Genomic DNA, 27,923 nt, shown 5'->3' with positions numbered 1-27,923 from the left:
AAAAAAAAATTTCAGCAGAGGCCCAGGAAGAAATAATGCAGACATGTCTTTGTAACATGGGAGGACACAAAAGCAAACCCACACAAACACAGGGAGAAGATACAGACCCCACAAAGAAGGAACCCCAGCCAAGAATGAAACCTGAGAAGCTGCAGCTGTGAGGCAACAATGCTACTATTACACCATCAAATATCAAGCATTAAATCATTTACAAACCACAGATATTATGAGGAACAGATCAGATTAAATATGAGGCAAAAATCTGCAATTTTTTTACAAATGGTGGTGGGTAGGGAACTCAATTCTTTAACACCTGCATACAGGGTACAGGGTTCAAGCCTGAGGTATTCCTTACCACACCACCATGAGCACCTGGGGCATTTATATACACATACACACACATTTCAGACAGTAAATACAAGCACACACCATATATTCCATCAAGTGCCATACACTTACCTGTCCTGTCTGTTCTCCATAATATCCATCCAGCTAACTCCTTCCCAAGATCGGTGAGACTGTTCCTAAATCCTGACTGCTGCTGTTGCAGTCTGGCCACGACATATTCTCCCTGTGAGTCTGTGCATGTTTAACGTGCACAGACGTCTCCTTGTGTCCCCCTATGGGGACTGCCGGACTGCCAGGAGCATGCACATAGACGCGCAGTAGTCGGGACTACTGTGCATGCGCGAAGTCCGTGCAATTTAAAAAACATTTTTATTTTCTTTTTGATTTGAGGGGGCTGCAGTCCGGCAGTCCGATAGCACGGGCCGCCCCTGATAAAGGCCCTACATTATTGTACAATGTGGCACTATGTGCTGTGCCATCCAGCATAGCTTATACAAAAGTATATATTATTAATTGAATATGTCTATCTTTAATTGATAGCTGCCTACATGATCACTGTGACTTGGGTGGTCTGTTTGCATAAACACGCTAAGCTATGCTGTGCGCCATACAAACACACACCCTGAGCACTAAAAATCCTAAAAGTAACAGGACACCCCTGATGTCATCCACATCCAGTGGGAATATCAACATCCTGTAGGAGCCTACACAAAGTGGATATGCTGGCATTATTGCTCCTTTCAGCAATTCAACAAATCCACCTCATTTGCATACATATTCATGCTGACAGCCTAGAAACTACATGGTTCATAGTTATGTGAGCTGGGTAACAGCATGAATGCACTGTTGTACAGACGCAAAGCAAGGTCCTTCAGTGCATTATTAATAACTACATTATAAATGTTATTTTACGATTTTTTTTATTTTTCTGTTAAGCATGTTTGTGCAATGTAGTAGATAGAGCAATCATGTGTAAATTATTAAAAAATATTATTAATTTTACATATTCCCTTCTTCTTTCAGACATCCACGATCTATGTTTTCCACTATTATTTATTGGATCTCACATTTTCAGAGGAGTTATGCCCATATTTGTCGACTTTTACATCCCCTTCTGTCTGTGTAGACACCTGTATGTGGAAAATTTCCACTTTCACTATGAACATGGAATCTACATAGATGCCTTTCAGCTTGTTCAATTGCTCCACCTAGCTAATTTGTATAAGATTCACCTGCTAATGTGGAAATTTGCATTACATGGAAGTTTCCCTGTTTGCGAGTGCTTGCACGCTGCTAAGTGATGTTAACTGAATGTAAAAATGTTTGTGATGCATACATAAAAATATCATGTAGGCTTTATTGAATTCCTCCTATTATTTACAAGGAAGAAAGGTGGGGCTATCTGCATGTTTGGGTAAAATAGTAAAGGAGGATATAAATATAATGAGGGAAATATAAAATGTAAAATGAGAGGAAAAAAGGAAACAATAATAAATAATGATGATTGTAGTACCGCATTGGGAAAAAGAGAAAAATCAAGAAAGAATGAAACATTGCAAAAATTCTAGAATGAATTAAGGAAGAATTTGAAAAAAAGACATTACTATTAGTTAATTAGATGGAGTACTTTGGAAAGTAAATTTTGATGCAGTATCAGTCTCAGATGGTCTAGGGTATGGAATGTACACAAAATAAATGGATTGGCAAAGAGAGCATTTGGTAATGTACTGAATGAATGGTTAAAGGAAGGCTTTGTTTATGAAAAATTATGTAGCCGGATATTAAAATTTATATGGAAGAAAGATGAGAATGAAATAAAAACTGGAGATCCATCACACTAATTAACAAAGAATATACATTTTTTTATGAGAATAATACATAGGAGAATGGAAGGAAGGATGTTAGAAAATATTTATGCTATAAAAGGAAGGGTTGTCAAGAATTGATACTGGGTGTGAGAAAAATTGTGAATTATATTATAAGTAAAAGGTAGGATATGACACTTATGGTATGTGATATTAGGAATGCATTTCATACAGTAGGACATTTTGCTTTGTGGGATGTTAGGGGGAAGTCTGGACTAGGTAATATAATTAGGAGAGTGTGTATGTCAGGATATCAAATAATAGAGTGAGAGTGTTAGTTGAATGGGTATCTAAGTAAATAATTATGCAAGAAGTGTGATATAAGACAAGGATGTCCCATGAGTGGAATATTGTTTACATTGGTAATGGATGTGATACTGATTGAAGTCCTTTTTACAATGAAAGGTGTTAGATATGTAATGCAAAAGGAGGTAGTGATTCCAGTAGTTGTTGACATATATAGATGATAATATGGTTGTAGTTGCTAACAACAAAATACGGATAAGGGAAATGTTGGTTTGTCTGAATGTATGTTTAAATGAGATGGTAATGACCTTGAATAATCATAAAATGAAATGCTTGGGTGATGTAGTGATGCTTTTAGATATTGTTCTTGTAGATTGATTGACTGATTGATTGACTGCTTGTTTGATTTATATGTGTTCACCACAGTGGTGCACTGATCAGTTCTGACCAATTTAAGGCTCAGCTGTGGTGAAGTAAAAATATTCCACAAATAATAGAATTCAGAAATTTAAGCAATAATATAATTATTCAGATTAGTTACATAGAAAACTGCATATGTACTTTGTAGTAAACATGAAGAGTGCAATGTTCAACATGCACATTTGTTTCCTAAAGTGGGGTCAGTCTTAAGTAATTCTGTGAGAGGAGAAATGGTAAGGAGATAGGGACTCTGTGTCAAGTATATATCCCGTGTTGAACCAAGAACATTTGGCTTAACTGAAAAGTTGCCTCTTGAGTTGCATTCTGAATTTGGATTAAGTGTTGATTTCCTTTTGTTGTGGCTTGTGAGTAGTGTCTCAGGTTGTATGAGAAGGCCTTCATGATATTTAGCTGGAAGAGGAGTAAATGTTTTGAGATGGAGTGGCTTTCAGAGTTGGGATCCTGACATTAGTTTAGATCCTTGTTTTATAAGCAGTTATGTGGCTCTTTCTGGGATGATGCAGTAATGTTCACGGAGGGGTGAGTTGATAGGTAATCAGCAGATGCTGTTGGAGATTGAAGTGTGGTGGTAGTTTTCTTGTAGAGGGATGTGAAAATGAGTAGTCCATATTCCAGCTGAGAAAGGAGTACTCCTTTGCTAATGTCTGCTTTGGCTGATTGAGGGAGAAAAGAGATGTTTTTGTCTGAGAAGAGGAGGGAGTTTATTTTTGCTATCACTTTGCATGTATGAGGATGTAAGATTTGAGATTGATCAAACCATAATCTCAAGTATTTGATGGTGGAGGCTGTTCTTGTAGCATGGTTGGATAAGTCAAGAAAAGTTAGAGTCAGGTGTGTGGTGAATTTTTTGTGGAATTCCAAAAAGCATAGTTTTGGTCTTGGAGGTATTGAAAAATACTGTATGGTTTATGAGCTATTAGTGGAGCCCATGAAGTCTGACTGTAATTGGTATTGAATATTGATGTAAGTGTGACTTTATTGATGTGATCAGTATGCAGAGATCTCAAGCTCATGGCCCTCAGTCTTTAAGTTGCCCTCAGGTAGGCATAATTCTGGATGAAGGAAGCTATTCTACAAGATTCCTAGTTGTGTTAACCACACTTCTTTTTGATTTTAAACTGTTGCTCTTAGATGAGTGTGCAGGTTCTTGTTCAGCAATCCTGGTTGTTTGAGTTGAGACCCCACATGTAGAGGATGAATGAGAGATGTGGGAGGCCACATGGAACTTTGTTAATGAATATGCAGAATAGTAGTGGGCAAGAATGGATCCTTGTGGTACTTCTTTGACAATTGCTAAAGATACTGATTAGAAAGATCCATTTTAACTCTGAAGTGTCTGTCAGTGAGGAAGTTTTTAAACCAGGGAGCAGTGTCTGATTAATGAAGCACTACAAGAATAACCAAATCCGTGACATTAAGTGAGTTCACACTTGGGGTTTGTTTTATATTTTTCAAAAGCATGGATAAAATGTCACCAAGAATAAAAAAAAATTGTTGCTGTAACTCAGCCTGTAAATGAAGTGCTTTGTACACTACAAGTGGGAGGAAATTGTGGGTTCAAGTCCCATTGGTGCTGTATACTTTTAATGAATCTGTGGCACAGCTGGCTAATATTCTGGTTCAGGCAATATGAGTGACAAGGCATGGGTACAAATACATTTAGATGTAGTTCTCTTTGGCTAGCAGTTGGTGCAGAAGGTTAAGTGTATGAGCTACAGTTCCTGTTGAACAGCGTTTGATTCCTTTAGCTCTCATTTGCTATTGTGTGACATTGAGCAAGTCACTTAACTAGACAGTGCTTGGGGCAACCTAGAATTTAAGATGTGCTCCTCAATGTTCTCCTAGGCTGAAAGACAAGGGTTGAAACCATGACTGCCCCACAGGAATTGAACAGGTGGCTGCTTTAGACATTTAGCATCAGAGAGACACAGCTGTGGTAGTCAGAGCTTGTCCCACATGCTGACAGTATAATTGTAAGCAGTATAGGGAATGCCCATATGCCTGCAGTATCAAAAGCAAAATACAGAAGGAGTACACCTTGGGACAATGTAATGTTCTATAATCCTATTGCAGTTGCATGCATGTGAAGTTGTGTGGTGCATATAGTTATATCTTTTATACACAAAGAACAATTAAAAACACAGCTTTAAGCTCTAAGCATTTTGTGCCAAAGGTGTGCACCACTACAGCATGCTGCCCATTGTGTCTCAGTTTTTCTACTACATGCATGACAGAGTTTTCCCCTTTCACTCCTGCAGTAGTATGGCTGACATGCAGGTGGTGTTGTGAACATGGCCATATTCAGAGACAATTATACCTTGGAACTGTCTGCTTTGGAATGTGCCACAAATAGGTAATGGGGTTCATTAATACAGACTGTTTCTGAATTCCAGTAGCAACCATAGTATAGTCTTCTACATATACAACAATTTCACTGTATTCTCCATAGTTTGTAAGTCACACTCCACCCATGATGATGATGACCTACTGGAACAGAAACAGAGTAGTAGGTTTGAGATAGCATTACACTGCAGTGAAGACCCCAGTGGATCTTTTACAAACTGGTCTTTCTGTTAAGCTGTTCATCCATATAAACTATATTTTCTTTAAATACTGCGGTGGTGGTGCTGCGGTAGTGTTGTCACCTCATAGCAAGACGTTGTCCTTTTCGATTCTCAGCTAGAGCATCTTCTGTGCGGAGGCATACGTGAATGGGGCGTGCCTTCATTGAAGGTTGTGTGTCAGGGCTGGTAACCTGGTACGTAAAAATCCACTACCAATCATTAGCAGACCGGAGTTCTGCTGTGGCGACCCCTAACTGGGAAAAAACGAAATACACAAACAAACAAACTGTAAGCTATAAAGTTATCAGCAGTGACAAGAAAGAAAGAAAATTCCATATCCTTAGCGTAATGCAGAACTCTTTTATCTTCAATAGCATAGGAAGAAAAAGAAAAAGTTCAGCACCTCAAACCACAAATATGCTTCAATAAAAGAAAAAAAAACATCATAAGGGGAAAGTTTATATCTATCTATCTATATATATATATATATATATATATATATATATATATATATATATATATATATATATATATATAAAATTAAGCATTAATTATGTCATCAGTTAAATCATTTTCCAGGCAGCTACTTTTTACTTGCAAGATGTAAATCCCTCTATCAAAAAGCAATGCTGCAATTAAGAGCTAGCACCAACATTTAAATGTATAGCAGCCAACAGGATATAGTGGATATTCAGAGATATTTTCACAGTAGCACTAATAATCCTTCAGCGGTGAACTGTAGGCTTACTATTGTAATAGTAAGCAGTTCAGAGAAACTCAAGAGACACATTAAGGAAAAGCTCATTAGTGGTCTGTGTACATGTTTCTGAACTGAACACAGATTAGACACCCTTGTTAGTGTTTTCCTACTCACCCACATGGACACACACACACACACACACACACACACACACACACACACACACACACACACACACACACACACACACACACACTTATGCTCTTAGGTGCTCACGCACAGATCCTCAGACTGTCACATTACTTACTGTTGATTTGTTAGCAGACCCACTCCAGCCATAGATAACAATGAGTGTAGACCATAAAAAGATGGTGAAGATTCCCATTGGTTTACTCCAAAATAGTAAGGTACAGCTTGACCTTGAATCACTCACCATGTTGTTTTGATCTTGATATAAAACTCCAGGGAAGTCATGTCTCTCGACCTACCACATTAGTATCAGGTGAATGACTGGTAGACTGCTGTGGCACTACCTACAGGCTGTTTCATGTCACTGTAGTGCAAGAAAGGGGTCTGAATAAGAAACACATGTCTCACTATGTAAGCAAATTTGAACATTATACTATGTCTCTGAGTAATCCCTTGATTCCATAAATGTTCAGTAAAAATAATGAGCTAAGGTAATTTAGAGTATAAATGTTTAGCAATAAATATCTTATTATCGATTAGACACGTGAAAATACTTTTTCATACATGTTTTTAAGGTATTTTTCCCATCCCAACATCACTAATGCATATAAATAGCTATGCATTATCCAACTTTTACCTTCTCAACCATTACATCATAAATTATTTAGGAAAGAGAACTTAAGCTCACAAGTTGTTTTTTTTTTTTTTTTTGACTGTATAATAAACATCCTGAACATAAAAAGAATTGTCCCCTTCAATAAACACATCACATTGAATGACATTTGATGACCTTTATTAGACTTCCATAACAAAGCTTTGATCACCAAATGTATTAATTATAACTGGACATAGTATAGTTGCTTTTAATCACAGCATAAACATCCTTGCAATGTTAATCAGGGCAGTGTCCCTACTCATCCTGCCCCAGTAAGCAGCATCCATACATCTGCTCGCTTACTTTACTTAGGAAGCAGCGTCCAAGACTCACTTCATATCCCATTTATTGAATTACCCATCCAACCAAATAATTTAGGATGACATGACTTTACTCATCCTGACCCAGTAAGCAGCGTCCATACCTCTACTTACTTACTTTACTTATGAAGCAGCATCCACATCTCACTTCATACAACATTCATTGAATTACCTTCCAACCAAATAAGCAGCATCCTTACCTCCGGTTGCTTATCTATTTAGCAAGCATCCTCCAGCTGCTCAGTTTCCTTCCCCCAAATCCCTGAAATGAACATCCAAACACCAGAGAGGGAGCAGAAGAGGGCAAGCCTCTCCCTCTTCTCTGCCAGCCATCCTGACAAGGCTGTTCCCCCTCCCTCCCTCCTACCAAAATTCTTCAAACTACTACCCCCCCATAAAGGGAAGGGGTTCAGCCAAACATCATTCGGTTTACCCATCATCTGTAAAGTAAATTAGCTCCCTGTCATTAACCCCAAGCCTTGACATACCAGCACTGAAACATGACTTAATGAACCTAAATAAAGTAGGATTACCTGTGAACCCCACTGTACCACACCATAACATCCACTCAAAGAGGATACATCCTTTCAGTCCACTTTCTTCCAGCCACTAACCTTGGCTCCCTCTTAACTGTGCTCTGTGGCTCCATTGTACCACTCTGGTGACCAGGACCTCTTCTGCAAGTGATATAGTCAGAACAGCAGGAGCATCCATCATGTCAACCCCATCCCTCCAAAGCTACTTCCTTCAGGCCTTGACTGCTTCTACCTACAAAAAGAAAGAACACTGTAAAATCTTTGCATATACCAAAACTTTCTTACAGACCTTAGTCAATGTCAATGCACCTCGCCCTTAAACTGCCCATCTAAATTGCCCTGACACCCCTACCTCAGCCTGACACCTCCTTACCACCATCAGCAGAACAAATAGCCCTCACAATAACACATAGTGAAGTGGAACTAACAGGGGATGTGATCATTAATCCTATAAAAGCATAACTTAAATATCAATATATCTTTCTTGTGTCACCTCTCAATTCCCATATAAAACCTATACAACCACATATGCTCTACAAACTTGTCTGTGAATATTCTCTACATCATTCACTTAATCAACTTACCAAATTACCCCGCACAACCCTTGAAGTCACTGGTAACAGAGGCTGTTAAATCACATATGCTGTGTATATTAAAAGAACCCAACATTAATGTCCTGTCTTGACATTCCAAGCTAAACACAGCAGTATGTACCACAGCAACTTATTTAAACTGTACTGTCCCCCAATTCCCCTGACTAAACTGAATGACATGAAGTGCACATGTGACAGCAGCACTCCCAGCCACGTAAAAACCACCATCCTACCAATCTCACCAGGACTCCAAACGCGCTGGCCCAATCATCAGAATATATGTAGTCACTAAATCTGTAACCCCTTACCCCCTTAAACTACCTGTCCTCCCATTTCTGCTGCCAGTAATTTCCAACTTTAAGAGCAATAATATACTGTGTTCTCCTGTCAACCTTTGCCTTCTTCTCAACCTCGTGAAAAGTGTGCCACTTCTGGGTATTAGCCAAGTCTGATAACTGCGAATAGTAGCAACAAGTCTGAGCGCATACAATATCTCCCTCCCCAACCAGAGCAACACCTCCCACCCACCTGATAATGTTCTGTGAAACCCCTACTCTAGTCCTACACTCCCACCCCTGTAACTCATCTAAGCACCCAGCTCACCAAGCAACACCACAACCCAGGACCCCTTCCATAAAACACTTAATCCATTTCATCACCACTTCTGTTATTAAATTTGTATGCATCTACCCATATATGTTGAACAGTTCTCTTGAAAATTTAAGCTAAAATTCCTGTCAGAATAATATATTATGAGTAGAGATAACATTCTGTGCTGCTAGCAGACTGGCACACCTCCCATTATAATATTAATGTTTATCACTATATCGTCTTAAATCTGACAAATAAGCTATCCCTTTCTTTACAAATAAAGTGAATTTTCTTCCTATTAGTTTCTAAATTTGTAATCCTTAATTCGTTAAATCCTGTCTTTTAATATAATTACATGAACATCACATTCATTACACTTACACAAAAACGATAATTCTTTTACTACATTCTTGATACTATTTGCATTACTGAAAGCACTCAAAATTTCCAATTTCCCTTCCTTAGACTCATAATTTATAAATTCATAGCTAATCACTAATCTAACTGCCTTAATAGGCCATTGTGACCCTAGTCAATTTTCCTCCCAAATTAAATAACGTACCTCAAGTCTATGAATCAAACATCTTGACCATTATACCGCTCACCATTATTACTGTATCTATTCCTTCTATCAATATGAGACACAAAAAACTGGGCAGTTGAGAGGTATGACCACCCCACCCACTTCCAACAACTTAACATGTCATTCTGATAAAAATCCTTGTTTGCATCCTACTTAATTCACACCCCCATTCCTGCACCCTGCACACTAGTCCTGCAGGTCTGATTACACTGTTAAAGTAACCATTTAAAAGCTTAAGGTACTCTCACAGAGGTGGAAAGTTCTTCAAGCAAGGAACAACATATTATTCATAGGTTCATAGGCACAGCTCATGACAGTCTGTGAAAACTGTAGAAAGAAAAGTATGCTAATATCCTCTGCACAAGCATTGCCTATTTCTAATATACCTGGTAATGCATCCGAACCTTAGTAGCTTAAAGTGATTACCTCTGATAACCCCCGTTTAAATAGAAAAATATTTATGAGAGCACAAGAATCATTAATAACCTGATAACATATGCTAACTCAATATGCCCATTTTTTGCAGAAGTAAAAGCCATCTGAATAATTCTGCCTTAATGGGAATAAGAATGATTACCAATGCAGAAGATGCTGCTGGCAAAACAACTTTGCATTTTAGTGCTTGCCGGAAAGCATGGTTGCACTCCCCTAGCAGACAGTGCCACAGCAGCCATCTGTTAAACAAAACACACCAGACATACCAACCGTGCATCCCTGGGAAGAATAGGAATTCTGGTGTATAAAAAGGTAACTACCACTACCTTTACCCCCCTGCCTGATCTTCCGCTGCACCCCAAACACCATGAGAGACAACCCTGGCTGATATCCAAGACTGAAAGATTGAAACAATCCTAGTTTCATGACTTTCCACCATAAGGGACAAGTCTGGCTAACATACACGACTGACCAAGTGAACAATACTAATTTCATGAACTTAATCGTACATTGATTCAAGAATGGGGTGATTCTACCCCCCTAGCCACCACATGAACATTCAGGAAAGTCTTTACAACTAATTATAGCAACAATATATCTCACCCCCCCCCCTCAACATCACTGCTTCAGCACGCATTCGTGAACAGCCTTTGTTCCAAGTGCCTCATAGTCCATGAAACCCATCTCCCAGAAAACCATCAACAAACCAGTTGTTCATAGAAGCTACCTTGCCCTCCTACATATAAACCCAAATCTATAAAATGTTTTTTTTTCTTTTTAATAACATACTTATGAAGCATGATTGTCACTAAAAAGGGGTCTTTTCCAGTATCGTTTAACAGTCAGCAAAATGTAGCTAATTAATAAATAAAATGTAATCTGCTCAGACTTAAAGTAAGCCTTACATGTGGCACCACAGTATTATGTACACTCCACAAGCAAAGCACAACTAGCAACGTTCTCCAATACGTCTACTTTTACAGGCCCAACAAGATACCAGCTCTGACTCATGAATTTTCTGTACAGCATGGAACGTTAACATTATCTGCATGTCACTTTGTCTGACTCCGGACTTCAATGACTAACCAATGATTAGCCAAAACCACAACTTTAATAACGCCACCAACACTGTGAGGTAAACTCTGGCTACTCCACAGAATCAGCACAATCAACTGGTGTAGACACCGAATATGCCCACAGCCCATGAAAATAAACTATAGTGTTTCAAAGCTGGAAACACAATCCACGTGCTGGTACAATCCCAGGAGCGCAAGCCCAAACTCTGATTCCCAGTCAGACCCCAATCACAGCTGCCACCTACCCAATTACTCTTATAAGCTTATAAAGTTGCTAGAGTAACACAATTTGTTTTAACATACATTTTCTGAAGGATCTGGAGTCTGAAACTCAAATGTATGTCATTAGTTAGTGGCTTCAGTCCTCAGATCATCACAGTGATCTGCCAGAAAACCACAGATTTTATGAAGAACAGACCAAATTATGAGCCAGAAATCTGCACAGTTGAGATGTATGCCCAATGTACCCAATTGCCAACAAAACCCCCCGCGAACAGCATCAAAAGGTAAATGCAAGCAAGTCCACCCCATACAAAGGTCACGCACTGCACCAGAACATAAACAAACCTGTGCACAGCTACCAAACTGAAGCTGCAATAAGGAGGCTGCACAGATCCATGTAACTATCACCTACACCAGCAGAGACAGCACTTACCAGATGTAGTCAATGTACCTAGCAGGCCCACCAATGCAACAACTCAGCCACAATCCCAGCACAATGGCCAATGAACCTCTCAGGAATGTGCACCCAAACACTAAATTCACTGATTCCTTTTTTTTTTTCCTTTTACCTTTCCATACTGCATGCGAGGGGTAAGGGAATGGTGCTTCCATGCAAGGAACCAGAAATCTCACTTGCCAGTCTCCAATAAACATGCGCAGAACAGCAAACTGTCAGCCACCACCACAAGGAAACAAGGCCATCTCAAGCACAGTCACCAACCCAGAAATGACTACAACAATGGGTCTGCAACAGTACGAGTCCACCAAAAGGTACAAAACAGAAACTCTTAAGCCCGTCATCACCTCTACCCTTGAAACAATTCCTACCACTGCTGCAAGAAAACCACAGGCCCATGAAACAGACCCAGTCCATAAACCAGAACTCCAGCACCACAGAGCACATGGCCCCCCAAACCGCCAAGCACCCTCCCCAAAAGACTCAAAGGCACGATGCAAAAAACAACCCCAGTCCACAAGAACCAAGAAATAATGGGTCTATATTACAAGACCGAAGACGCATTTTTTCAAATGTGTCTCGGTCAAACATAAAAGGCAGAAAATGCAAAATATTGAAGCAGCTGTTAAGCAAATTCTTTCCCTGGGAAAGAATTTGCTTGGCCGCTTCGGTACTTTGCTGTTTTCGGCACTGTAGTGTAGTCTTGGAGTTGGAATATTTAAGTAGGGGGTGGGGGGTGCAGCCCCCCACTTAATGTAATGTTTGAAATTGCTTTTTATTTATTTATTTTTTTTTAGTTGGAGCAGCTATTTTTTTTTCCCTTGGAAAAAAATCGCTGTTCTGACACTTCGACATTGTAAGCTTTCGCTTATATAGGGTTGATTAATCACCGTTCGCTTTTTTAAGCATTCAGTGATCTAATATAGACCCTAAAAAACATGGCCAAAACCTGGACCACCAGCGAAGATCTGAACAGTCAACAAGCATGAACCCCAGCACCAACTGTCCCACCGATGCGTAATTAAACAGACTCAACCCAACCATCAATGAAAATAACAACAGACCTGAAGTATGACCCTAACCTACCAACACAAATAAGAAACAACTAAATTAAGCACTATATGAAAACTGAGCAGCAGGGGTGACAAATATTACCACAAAACTACCGACATAACACAAGCAGTCAGAACGCTTCACTCAAAAGGACCGACTACCTTTCTCTCCTTGTCTGCTTATAACCTCTGAGCACAAACCCTACCTGTTCCACCCAGAGCCGTTGAACCCCTAAAACCATCACTCCGCATCGCAATTAAGCATAACCAAAGGAATCTGAATAAGGCCACACTCCCATTCCACACACCCAAGCTTACCATAACCTGTTGCCCCTTACCTTAACTAGCCAGAAAACAGCAAAAAAACAAAAAAAAAAACCTCATATAAATAAACCACTCACCTGTTATTACCCTTACAACTAACCCGACAACTACCTGCACTCCAAAGCACATAAAGGTTGTTCATGCCAAAATGTGGTTACTTATTCAACTACACTTGTCTAAACCCCTTAAGCCCCTCCCCACCCTTACCTCATTTCATCCCAGTTATCCTTCCTTCCATCTAACCCTTTCATCCCCAACCTATTTAACTCCAGCAAATATATTAATCTGTCCCCTACTGAAGATGTCCCTGGACAAATTGGTTTGTTGCCAGACCTCATTTTTCCACACCCTTTCCCAAAAATAATTTAATGAAAACAGCCAGGCTTTCCTAGAAGAAAACCAAGAACTGTTCCATTTGTTACAGTCATAATGATATATCATAAACGCTTACGTCTTTTACCTGCTCAATGCCCATAAATATCAGGTCAGAAAACTATCTACTGTGAAAACCTATAAAATGTTTACTAACACAGCCATTTGTAATATTCAATGTTTCCTCTAATCCACATATGTAACATTCTAGATTTCATACCTACACATTTTTTTTAGGTAAGGACAAATTTAAAGGCATAGATTCCTTAATTACATCACCTTATTATTTATAGGGTTAGTATAATGTCTGACCTCGCAACCTCATATTTGCATATACCACAATTAAAACACTTAGCAATGCTTGTAAGACTAATAGACCTGCATATTACCCTTAATAAATTTACTTTCCACTAATAAATCCTTTAAAATCTCATTTTGAAAAGGCAACCCTTGCACAGACACCTACTGCAATTGCAAACATGTCACATGACAATAACACATTCCAATGGAAAAAGTATATCTGCCTTACCTCCCAAATAATTATATTCCATAATTTAAGATTAAAGTCTCTTGAGAATGACATGTATTTGATCTGCCCAAAAGATGGTTAAGTCTATCAATAATAGACACTATTAAATCTTCATTGAAGTCACTCCCTAAAAATATCTGTTTTTGTACTGAATGTTTAAAAAAAAGTTCTCTAGAGTTATACAGTTCCTTCTGCCTCTTAAAAATTGAGCATTATGGATAGAAGCATTTTTAGTGAGCCTTAGATGCAGTTCTTGTACTCAGTCACCACTGTGATGGGTATTCTTTGCCAAGATGCTGAGATTCCCATTCCTCCTTCCCTTTAGGAAGTTATTTCAAGTATCCGTAGTCATCTTGTGCTCCTTGCAATGTATATATCTTTTAATAGCTTATTAATCAGTATTATTCTTTTTTTTTCTTTCCCAATTACAAGATAAGTGAATATTTAACTGTATGTAATATATTTTCTTTATCTGTGTCTCTCCCATTTTCACCCAGAGCAAGTGCTTTTGGGAATGAATATTCTGTTGATGTGATAATGTATGTTTCTGAAAGTCTTTGCATTGTTTGTTGTCATTTTTGGGGTTGCCTAGATGTATAATCATCTGTTCTCCCTTGTTGAAAATATCTTTAAAATTGCACGGTAGCAAGTTCCATTAAAGGGGGATAAAACCCTAAGTTTTACTTCAAATCATTTGGGTTAACTAGCAGCCTGAGTTTGGGTTTGGAGCTGGTGGGGGAGAAGTGGAATAAAACCAGTAATTACCATTTTTCTCAGCTTAATAGAGATGTCCAAGGCTGGTCCATGGAGAATAATCTGATTTCTGCAACTCATGTGCAATAGCATGCATATACCTATCATTTGCAGGCTGCTACAGAAGTCATGACATGGCATGCAGATGCAGGATCATATACACAAGTTCACCTGTACAGGCGATGACAGCACCACTCTTGCAGCATGCACCTCTCACCTCACAGGGAAATGTCTAAGTCCTGTTTTAAATTTCTTAGATTATTTTTGATTTTGGTTTATTTATTATGTTCTCTGATTGCTTAGAGTCTGTGACCATTAAAACATTTTTCCATGAAAAAATGTGGATGTGTTCTCTCACCTACTGCTGATAAACTTTTATATTTACATGTTCTATTTTTCAGAATTTGTTTGTAGTCTGCAAGCATATGCATTGACTGTTTCCTCATCTCTCTTTTTGATTTTAAGTGGCCCCAATTATTCTGAACTTTCACCTACTTCTAATTTATTTCACACCCAGAATCATAAATGCTTCAGAGCTTAGGATTCATTTAAATATTTAAAATGAGCTGGTACAATTTGTTCCACACAACCAGAGTATCTGTCATCATTAATTCTTTAATTTGGGATGGTGTTGTGGTAATGTTTTTGAAGAATCATGAACTATAGTTAATTATTACTTAGAGGAATTTTAATTTTGTCAATTTCTTAACATGGTATTGTTGTATTATTTAGACTAATGGACATGCTATCTATAGAAAATATAAAGTTTTGGCAGTGCAAGATTATTTTTCTTATAAGCACTTTTTTATTCAAGCCCCTTTTCCTAAGTATCTGTGGTGCTTTTGACTCACTGCAGTTTTTTTCTTTTGCACTGCCATAGATTATTATCTCATTGTTATCTTTTATATTAGGTGTTCCAAGTAGTACTTGCCACACTTCCACGACATTCAAATTTTCTGTTGCTGAACTCTCTCAAAAGTTTGTATTTACATTTTTGTAAACAAATATATGTAGAAAATGGGTATATATTACAACGTCGAACTCACAGGAGTCCGAACGCTATAATATCAAACTCAAATGTTCGAAATATGAAAACAGTGAAGCCATGGCACACCGATTTTGTTTCCCAGGGAAAAAAGTCGGTGGGCAGTTTTTGGGGCTTTGCTATTTCCTCCACTGTGGTGCGATCTCGGAGTTGGTATATTTAAGTATGTGTGTGTGGGGGGCACAGCCTCCCACGTTGGGGTGTGCGGGGGCAAAGTCCTCCACATTAGTTTAAGTTTAATGGGTAATTGATTTTTGTTTTTATTTTGTACCAGAACAGCGATTTTTTTCCTTGGGAAGAAAATTGCTGTTCTGTGTTTTCATAATTCTTGAGTTTCGAACTTTTTCTTCTTTTGGCTGCTCCCATTAGGGGTCGCCACAGCAGATCAACTGTTTTCATTTCTTCCTGTCCTCTGCATCTTGCTCTGTTACACCAACCACCTGCATGCCCTCTCTCACCACATCCATAAACCTTATCTTAGGCCTCCCTCTTTTCCTATTACCTGGCAGCTTCATCCTTAGCATCTTTTTCCTAGTATACTCTGCATCCCTCCTCAGCACATGTCCAAACCAACATAATCTTGTCTCTCTGGCTTTGTTGCTAAACCTTCCAACCTGGGCTGAGCCTCTAATATACTTATTCCTAATCCTGTCCATCCTCATCACACCCAGTGCAAATCTTAACATCTTCAATTCTGCCACGTCATGCTCTGACTCTTGCCTTTTTGTCAATGCCACTGTCTCCAACCCATATAACATAGCTGGTCTCACTACCCTCTTGTAGACCATCCCTTTCACTCTTACTGGTACTCATCTGTCACAAATTACTCCTGACACTCTTCTCCACCCACTCCATCTTGCCTGTACTCTCTTCTTCACCTCTCTTCCACACTCACCATTACTCTGAACTGTTGATCGCAAGTACTTAAACTCATCCACCTTTGCCACCTCTACTCCCTGCATCCTCACCATTCCTCTATCCTCTCTCTCATTCAAACACATATATGGTTCGATATAACATCGTTCGAACTCCTGTGAGTTTGACGATGTAATATAGACCCATAGAAAACATTGTTAGAAGACAACTATCTGGGATCATCTCCATGACTCTGTATACAGTTTATTAAATATTTCTACTCCATTAATTCTATCATTACATCATCTGTGTTGATGTAATTTGCCTTTCTCTCTGAATAAGCATATTACTTTGATTCATGTGCATGCAAATGTAAACCTCATTTGGCTGTTTTGGTTTTGAAGGTGCAAATATCAGTGACACCCAGCATCAGATTAAGAGTTTCCAAGCCACACCCCCTACCCTCTACACACACAACCTTGTTTACCTTGTAAATCAATGTGTGTGCATATACTTTTAAGTGGCTATCCAAGGGCTTGCAATAGTGAATAAATACTGAGCACATCCAAGCTAGACTGTCATTTTGTAGTAAGACATTTTTATAATGCTGCTATCCATCCTGATGTGTTTTTATGTATTAAAGCATCTAAACGAAATACCCCATCTGCTTGTCATCTATGTGTGTGAAAGAGAGAGACAGAGAGATGAGTGACATGGCGTCAGAAGCGGCATGTTTAAAGAGAATGATGTTAGAGGCGGCATGGCTAAAACGACTTAGGGCACTTGCTTGGAACTGGTGGAATATACAAGAATGAATCATCCCTTATCCCTATAATGTGCAAACTTCACAAAAAAGGTCAGAAACAAATTTCAGATACTAAAACTTGCTCAGTACTATTTCTTTTTTGTAAAATATGAAATGAGGCATATAGAACGTTCTAAATGATATTCACATTAACTGCTGTGTAGGATATTGATAAAATATTCAAATTACTATGGAAAATGTTTGAAATAAAGTCTGAACTGCATGAAACAAATAAATTATAGGGAAACAACCCTATTTTCGAAAGCATGTATTTTTCATATTAAGTAAAGATATCCGAGTTATCAGAAGTGTGTAAGTATTTGCATGTTTGTGCAGTATTACAGTAATGTTATTTCACAGAATACAGCCATTACAGAGCATATTTCACAAAATACAGTATTTCAAAGAGTTTATTGTGCATTTAAATGTTATTACAAGCTCACTGAACAGTTTGTTCATACATAATTACAAGGGCCATATTTTCAGTGTGTTTGTATATACTTTGTGAGCATGGCAGACAGATTTCGAAAACCCAGTGCATTTGTATTTGACAGTAATATTGCTGAGAACTGGAAAGTGTTTGAGCAAGAGTACGACATTTTCATACAAGCTGCATTTTCTGATAAAGATGACTGTACAAAGGCATTTATTCTACTTACTTTGGCTGGGTCAGAAGCCATTGAAAGGTAGCAGTCATTTGTGCATGTACCTGCTATTTGTAGAGGAGAGGGGCAAACCATCATATTGTTTTACAAGCTGAGTCAAGGGAAGACCCTGAGTGCTTAAAACATACATTTAGAGACATGTGTAACCCCCAGGCAAATGTTACAATGGAAATCCACTTATTTTATACAATAAATCAAAAGCCTGGTGAAACTTTTGCAGCATACATAACTAACCAGAGAAACAAGGCTAAAATGTGCAAATTGGGTGATTTAAGGGATGAATTGATAAAGGACAGGCTTGTGTGTGGTACAAAAGATGATGCTGTTAGAAAGATTTTGTTTTGTGACAGCGATCTAACTTTTAATAAGGCCATTGAGATTTGTCAAATATATAAGCTCACAGAAAAGCACATCGATATACTTACAAATGAGAACAGCTCTAGAAGGCACAGTGGAAAAAGCACATGACAGTTTGCAGCAGCATGTAATTAAAAGAAATAGGCCCAAGCACATGGCAGCAATTGTAACCCCTGCAGCACTCACTAGTAAACCCCAGATCTTTCCAGCAAATTCTAGAGTTTACACAGTCTCAGTGAAGCATAAGTGTGATTTAGCAAACTCAAACCATGGACCCTGACCTAGTTTACTTGCCAGCTGTTATAACTGTGGTGGAAGCCATGAGTCTAAAAGGGAGAAATGTTTAGCTTTTGGTCATCAATGTCACAGATGAAATAAGTGGAATCATTTCAAATGATTCTGTAAATCAAAATGCCCACATTCATTTATTAAGAGGGAGCATTTGAAGAAATGAGTTAATCAGTTAGAGAGCTGCAACTCTACTCTTTATGTTGATGGTGTATCAGTTCTTGATAAAACACTTAATGCAGTAGATTTAAGGGCAAAGAATTAAGTATTTTTTACTGTTCGGATAAACGGCAAACCCACACAGCTCAAACTGGATACAGGTTCCAAGTGCAATGTTATGTCAGCAAAAAGATTTGCTAGAGTGTGTCATAGTGAAAGGCTTGATTTGGCAAGGTGTGTGAAGCTTTTTGCTTATGGAGGTGAAAAATTTCAAACCGAAGATTTGGCAGTGCTTTCATGTTACTCTACTGGAAGTAGCTGCGACTTATTATTTTATATGGTCAAGAGACATGTCCAGTCATTATTAGGGCTCAGAGACAGTTTGAAAATGGGACTGCTTTCATTTAATAAGGAAGTCCACCAAGTTAGCTTAAAAGGCCACTACTCTAATTTCACTCAGTACATTTTTCCTACCTATGCTGATCTCTTCGAAGACAAATCAGGCAAACTTCCAGTTGTGTACTCCATGAAGTTAGACCCAGAGGTCAGTCCAGTTAACAGGCCAGCACTTAAAGTTCCAATAGCCATGCAGGACAGAGTCAAAGCTGAGCTAGATAAAATGGTGTGATAAGGTGTGATTTGTCCAGCTGCAACTCCAACTGAATGGGTATCTTCCATGGTGGTAGCTCATGTGTTCCCCTCTACTCATCACTCATTAGACCCATTATAGAGCACAATGCCCCTTTTGGTATGTACCTCACAAGACATCTACAACAACTGGAAAGGCCGCAGAAATACCTCACAAAGAGGATTACTGACCTCAAACAGATGCCCTATGCAGACTTTCTCAAAAAACTCTAGCTTTACTCCGTCGCATATCGCCTACTCAGAGGTGATCTCTGCCTAACATACAAAGCTATGTCAAACCCAGAGCTGTTGGACATGCTCCACTTAAATAAATCCCTCTGAGCTACATGCTCTAGGGACCTAAACCTTGTCACCACAATAAACAGAACATGCCGGAGGGATAGATTCCTGTCCCAGAGACTTCCCATACTCTGGAATAAACTACCTATCTATATCAAACAAAGCTCCTCATTAGCACTCTTCAAGACAAATCTTGATGATTGGATGGGAAATAGGAAATTCACCTTGGGGATCACCTCTGTGGCTCTGCTCGACAGTGGCACAGTAAAATAATGTTCTTGGGTGGCAAAAGCCAGGGTACCTTTTTGGCTGGGCTTGTATAGGCCCTAGGTCCGATAGCCTAATACCTACCTATGAACCTATAAAAAAAGCTCAAATGAGATCAGAATATGTATTGATCCATGAGATTTGAACAAAGTATTAAAAATACCCCATCATCCAATGCATACAGTCGAAGAAGTCACAGCTTTGATGCCAAATGCCTCTGTTTTTTTCTGTCCTAGATGCAAAGAGATCATTTTGGCAAATTCAGCTTCACAAGAAATCATCACTGCTCACTACGTTCAGTACTCCATTTGGTAGGTACAGATTTTTGAGAATACCATTTGGGATAAATTCTACAAGTGAAGTCTTTCAGCATGCAATGGAGCAAATTTCTTCTGGGTACCCTTGTGATATTATAGTGGATGACATACCAGTAGGAGGTCATAGTGAAGCAGAGCATGACAGAAACCTCAAAAAAAGTTATAGAAAGGGCACGTTAAGGGAATCTTAAGCTCAAACCACAAAAATGCAAATTCAGGCCACAAGAAGTTACTTATGTTGGTCACTTATTTACCAGTAGAGGCTTACGACCAGACCCTTCAAAGCAAACAGCCATTCTCAAGATGCCAGCTCCAGACAATGTTCAAGCCTTCCAACATTTTCTTGGTATGGTTAACTACCAAGGCAAGTTCATACCAGACTTGAGCCAACTATCAGTGCCGCTAAGAGAGCTGACACGTAAAGATGTATCCTGGTCTTGTTTAGAGCAATACCAGAGAATATTTGATGTCCCGAAACAGAACATTTCTAGTCCACCAGCTCTCAGATACTATGATGTTCACAAGCCAGTTACACTTTCCTGTGATGCTTCAAAATGTGGTCTTGGTGAAGTCATTCTACAAGAGGATCAACCTGTTGCCTATGCATCGAGAACTCTTACCCAAACTGAGATGCAGTATGCCCAGATCGAGAAAGTACTTTTGGCAATTGTGTTTGCATGTTCAAAGTTCCATGATTATGTTTATGGCAGAACTATCCAGAATGAAAGAGACCACCAACCTCTACTCATTATCTTGAGAAAGCCTAATCATTCAGCTCCAGCCAGACTACAACATATGATGCTGAGATTGCAAAAGTACAATTCCAATCTTATCTACAAGAAAGGCAAACTTCTTTATTTTGCTGATACATTATCCAGATCACCCAGAAATACCACAGAACAGCACGAGAATGAGAACCTTGATTTTGAAGTCATGGAAGTCAGAAATTTTTCTTCCACACATCTTGATGAGTTGAAAGATCACACAGACACAGATACAGTTTTACAAAAGTTCAACCACTTTATCAGTCAAGGATGGCCATCAAAGCAATCTAGTTTACTTCAAGAATTGCAACCTTATTTTCCATACAGAGATGAGAGTTTATCTGACAATGTTATCATTATGAAAGGTCTGAAAGTAATTGTTCCAAAGACCTTGCAACCAGAGTATATTACTATCTTGCATTGCAGTCACCCAGGAAGCGACTCTACCAAAAGAAGGACGAGAGATCTAGTATTTTGGCCTTCTATGTCACAAGAGACTGAGAGAGTATTTTCATCTTGTTTCATATGTAATAGTACAAAACCACATCTACAGAAGGAACCACTTCAGCTAAACCAGATTCTGGAACTACCTTGCTCGTCAGTGGCTGCGAACATTTTTGAGTGGAATGGCCAATATTATTTGGTGTTAGTAGACTCTTACTCCAATTGGTTCGAGATTGACCTACTTCCTAACCTAGCATCCAGTACATGTCATTATTAAGATGAAGTGTAATTTTGCAGTCCATGGTCATTTGTACAAAGTTATTTCTGACAATGACACTCAGTTTAAAAGTCAGCAGTTCAAAAGATTTGCTGAAGAATGGGACTTTACTCATGTCATGAATAGTCCTGATTATCTGCAGTCAAATGGTTTGGCAGAACGTGCAGTTCAAAGTGCTAAAAAGTCACTAGAGAAGTAAAAATGAGATAATGGTGATGTTTTCCTGAATCTCTTGAATCTCAGAAATGTTCTGCGTGATAAACATCTTTGTTCACCTGCTCAGAGACTTCTGTTAATACAAAATAGAACCACATTACCAATCTGTAGTCAATTGTTGGTTCCATGTATTAAGTACAACAGGTTAGTGAAAGCCAATCTGTTGAAGAAAGGCTTAACCCAGAAGTCCTACTACAATAAAACCAGCAAATAGCTCAATCCATTATGAGAAGGATAAGTGGTAAGGATGGAAACATCCAGAGGTTATGATCGGATTGGTGTTGTGAAGAGTATTTGCCCAGAGCCAAGGTCATACATTGTTGAATCACAAGAAGCAGAGTTTAGGTGGAATCAGAAGCGGTTGAGAGTGGTGTCTGAGCTTATACCACAGCACATAGCCTGTGAGAAAAACTCTTTATCTCAGAGTGAGTTGTATGGTGTTCCAGTTCCAGAGGAAGTTAAAGAGAGCATTCCTGTTCCACTGACAAATCCAGAAGTTCCTAATATGAGTTGTGCACCGTAGACTGTTCCTGTTGCTAAATTTGGTCCAGATCGTTATGTTACAAGATATGGTCACAGCTCTAAACCCTGTAGCAGATATGAAGCAACTTGGACATGGACATTGTGTTTTGGGCTAACTCTGAAATTATTTTTTCAAAGGGAAATCTTTTTAAGAGGGATGACATAGAACAATTTGTGTATATACCTTTAAGAGGCTATCCAAGGGCTTGCACAAGTGTATAAACACTGAGCACGTGCAAGCTAGACTGCCATTTTGTACTAAGCCATTAAGATGCAAACATGCATGTATGTAAGGTCTGTCTGTTAACCACTTAGTTTGTATTTTATGGTGCTACTATCCATCATTCTGATGTGTTTTTATGTATTAAAGCATCTAAACAAAATACCTCAACTGCTTGCCATCTATGTGTGAGAGAAAGAGAGAGAGATGAGTGACAAACCTTAAATGCACATGTCCATTTGGAGTCATCGTCCTGATGTAAGATCATTCAAACCACTGTCATTATAATCCATTGATTCTCATATTCATTAGTTAAAGACACTTGTTTGCACATCAAATGACTGCGATAAAAAATGTCAGCAGTAAAATATTCCAATCTGCCTTCCGGAACTTCATAGTAAATTTGCAAACCTAGACTAAAACTAATGTCTTTTAGCTTTTCCCAGTGAGGGGTTGCCACAGTGGAACTCCGGTCCGCTAATAATTGGCAGTGGATTTTTACGGTGGCTGAGGTGCCAGTCTGACACCCAACCTTCAAAGAAGGCACACCCATTCACACGCACCTACCTGCATGCCTTTAAACATCACTTGACTGAGGGGAGGACATGCAGACTCCACACAGAAGGTGCTCCAGCCGAGAATCGAACCGGAGAACCTCTTGCTGTGAGGTGACAATGCTAACAGCTGCACCACAGCAGCCTATTTGCAAACCTAGACTAATGACTATTTAACTTGATTATAACAGCAGGGTAATCCATTCTAATCCACAGATAGCTCCCATACCCAGTAGTCATTGTACCATTGTTGACTGTGTATACCTCAGATCTCTGATTGTGGTAAAGTAATAATTATGGATACAATAATGTATTTTGGGTTTGTTTCATACAAGTACATAGAGCCTAATTATTCCAGCTTATTTTGCATAAGTGCATACTAGGCCTGCAAAGCTACAAAATGTAAACTGAACAAACAACAAGTAGATATGTTACTTTCATCCACAACACCCACCACACCCACCCAGCATTCATAGACACATTATCATGCACAAATTATCTGATTGTGTTAAAAATACCTCTCAACCTTCTAAAACAAAATTCAGGAACACAACTACAAATAATGAGGCAAAAAGGCCCAAACTCAGGGACATAATTTGAATGTGACTGTTACATAATTAATATTATTAAAATTAAAGTTTTTTATATTCCTATGGACTTTCTGACACCTGAAAAGTAAAACATTTGGAACTATTTAATTACTGCAATCCTCAGTGGTGTGACCAAAAAACACTTTTATGAAGAATAGATGTAACAATGTTGGGGATAGTCTGAAAAAACAGGAACAAAGTTTAGGTCATACAAATGCAGACTAGTTCTGTAAAGCAAGAAAGTAAACTGAGCAAATAACAAGAGGATGCATTGTTTTCATCCACAGCCACCCCTTCCAGATGTAATTACTGTGATCCTCAGAAAACCACACATTTCCTGAGGTGCAAACCAAAAATATGAGACAAAGTCACAGACATTTTATAAAATCATAAACAATTTCAAACTGGTCTCATATACACAATACCCAAGAGTAAATATTCAAACTTACTGCATACAAATGCAGAATAGCCTGATAAAGCCAGACTGTAAGCTGTGCAAAGCAAGAGGGTAAGATGTAGTCCAAAAATATTAGGCAAAGACAGGAACGTTCTGTAAAATTGGGGAGTTTCAAATTTGTTTCACAAAAAGATTGACCAGCGAGTAAATGTTCCAGTTTATTTAACAGAAATGTACACTAGCCTTAATGTGAGACTTTAAGTAAATAAAATGAACATTACTTTCATTCACAACACAACTAGCCATCCTACAAAAAGAGAATAAATATTGCATTTTTTACACAAATTCACACTATCCTGGTTTTTAGTGTAAGACTTTAAACTGAGCAAATAAAGAGACCAAATTACTTTCATCCACAACACAGTCAGTTCCCCACTACAAAAACAAAAAAGGAGAGAATAAAGGTTCCATTTTATTTAATACAGTTGCACAGACATTAAACTGAGTTAATGAAAGAGGAGAAGATGTTTTCATCCACAGCAGTTAGCCACTCCTTCCAAAAAAAATAAATAAATAAATATTCCAATTTATTTCACACAAATGCACAATAGCCTAGCTCATAATGTCAGACTTTTATCTGAGCAAATGAAGAAGGCAATGTACTTTCATTCACAACACAGCAAGGCCCCTCATAAAAAGGGAAAATAAATATGACGGTTTGTTTCACACAGATGGAAGCTAGCTTAATGTGAGGGTTTAAAATGAGTAAATGAAGACAGGCAAATTCCATAGCCAGTCCTTATAATCTGGGTGCCTGCTAGCATTTTAAAAAATACATCAATCCAGTTTATTTAACACAAATATGTACTACCCCTTAATACCAGATTTTAAACTGAGCAAACAAAGAGTGCAAATTGCTTTTATCCACAACACAGCTAACCATCCTCCAAAAACATATAGCTGATTGCCAGTATTAAAAAAATGCTTATCTTCACTGATGCTTGTAGATGCAGCTAGCCAGATGCAGTCTTTAATGCAAGTGTAGGTTTCTGCCACTGACGTTCTAATGAATTAGATTGGGTCTCTTTAGCTATGTGCATTAATTTATTTGTTTTTTTTTTTTTAAGTAAAGAAGGATTTCTTTAGTTAAAGACTAAATACATAGTTCCTAAGCTGAAGAACTTCACATGCTATTGCTGTGAATAGTGACAAACATCACAAGTATATAAAGGTAATTATACAATGATAGCTCATTACTTTTCAAAAATGAGCACACTGATTAGACAGCCCATTGTAAATCGAGCATGTAAGAATAGAAAAAAAAATCCATCCACTGAAGTACCATTGAGTGGCCAGAATTTCTTGCATTTGTATATGCTATGGAGGCATACATCTCAACTGTCCTGATTTTCACAGAATGTCCAGATTTTTGCCACATATTTGTGGTCTGTTCCTCATAACATTTGTGGTTTTCTAACAAATCACTAAGGAAGGGAGTCACTAAATAATGCCACTCATTTGAGTTTCAGACTTCATATCATTCAGACAATGCACACTAACACACATCTTGTTATTCTAGCAGCTTTTTAATCTTGTTATTCTAGCAGCTTTTTGAGTTTATAAGAGCAACATTTACAATCAGTCCCTATTTTGAGGCCTTTCCCCCCCATTACTTAAGGCTTTGCCCACATTTTATGAGCTAAGAGATCGAAAGGTACATATGGAGGGCAAAGCAAATACAGGGAAAATCAGGTACAGTCTGCAAAATTGAAGAAACATACTTGGATTTCCCTTGTATTTCTGACCTGTCTGTCATACCTCTAAACTGTCCAGATTTTATAATCTTGTTTTCAACAGCACTGATGTACTGTGTAAGCATGGGAACATAAGTCCCATATGCATGCGCAGTACATCAACAAAATCAGAAGAATGAGGAAACAACATGGAGAAACACTATGGTGCCATTATGGAAAGACATTATTTAAGAAAGGTAAGCGCTTTCTTTCTTAAATAATGCCATTGTATAATAATAATAACTGATTCATGGATGTGGTTATATGAGGATTTACCCATGGTTGGCTTTGTTTAATCACTTGAGCTTCACCCTTCTGATCAAACCATGCCAACTGTTGAAAATCCTCATATACCCACACCCATGAGTCAGTTATTGCTTAAATATTCTCAGTGGCCATCATTTAGTGTTTCTTTAAAGACAAATTCAGTGCTTAACAGACAGTCACTTGCTTGTTATACTCAGTACGTAAGCTAGTTAAAATCAGAATTGACCCGCTTCTCTCCCTGCCATCCCTAGTTCCCCAACCACACCCAGTGCCACACATTTAATTCCACTGCTCTCCTCCCACTTTTTAATGACATCACAAATTTGCTTAAAGACACAGCTATATATTGACACCATTTCCATACATTCATCCACCCTAGTCCATCCATCACAACAGTATTACCAGCTTAAAACCATATCACTTACTATCCACTCTCATACAGCAAGCATGTAGTGAACCCCCAGGAAATGAACTGCTCACCACAGGAGAACTAACCATCTCCCATTACTGATAGGGGTCTGAATTTCTTTTCTATCACCTCTCAGACAAGATTGGTCCATCAGATTATTCCACCTTTTGGAAAAGTTTAAACAAAGTAGAGTAAGAAAATATTGGCTTATTTCCAGCTGCTCTTAGGCATGCCAGTAGAGCCAGTTTTCTTACACACCCAGATGGTCTTACCTTATTGCTAAGCAATAGATTAAATGTACTGTTTCTCCTGTATCTTATAATAGGTTACTCTGTCTTTAGTTGAGTAGCTGTCCTCTGCAGCTATCCTCACTTGTCACCTTCGAGACATATACTGCATTTCAATCTATTTCTCCCTAAAATCAAGCAACTCTGTAGAAACACAGCAAGCAGCAATTCTTCTAGATCTTTTTCTAAATAAAACAAAAACATCTTCTAGACATACCTCTCAGCCTGGAAACATCAAAAATCTGGACAAAGGCCCATGAAAAATAGGTACAAATCTGTACACTGATTAACATAAAATTTGCGTGCATAATTATGTAACCCCACCCACTCTGGTGGAATTGTGGGATATCACCTTTCAAACACAAACTGAAGAATAAACAACCAGAATATGGCCACTCAGACCCTGTAGGTAATGGTAACCCTTTTTTTAAATGTATAGCAATGATGTTCACTGGGAAGGGAGAAGATGATGAACCTTAGACTTTTGTTTTTGCTGACTTGCACTATGTTGGTTTTGTGGTAAAAGTAGGGCATTTACTGGTAGGCAATATTCTAATCTTAGCAAAAGAATATTCTTCATGGCCTACTAATCAGTGGTGTAACTAGAGTTTGTGCCACTTGGGGCTATCTTTGAGTTTGCTGCCCCC

The sequence above is a fragment of the Protopterus annectens genome, chromosome 5.part0 (genome assembly GCF_019279795.1).
Source record: "Protopterus annectens isolate FY-2018-M chromosome 5.part0, PAN1.0, whole genome shotgun sequence".
NCBI lineage: Eukaryota > Metazoa > Chordata > Ceratodontiformes > Protopteridae > Protopterus > Protopterus annectens.
The sequence above is the reverse complement of the archived record's forward strand: the minus strand, read 5'-3'. Positions refer to the sequence as shown.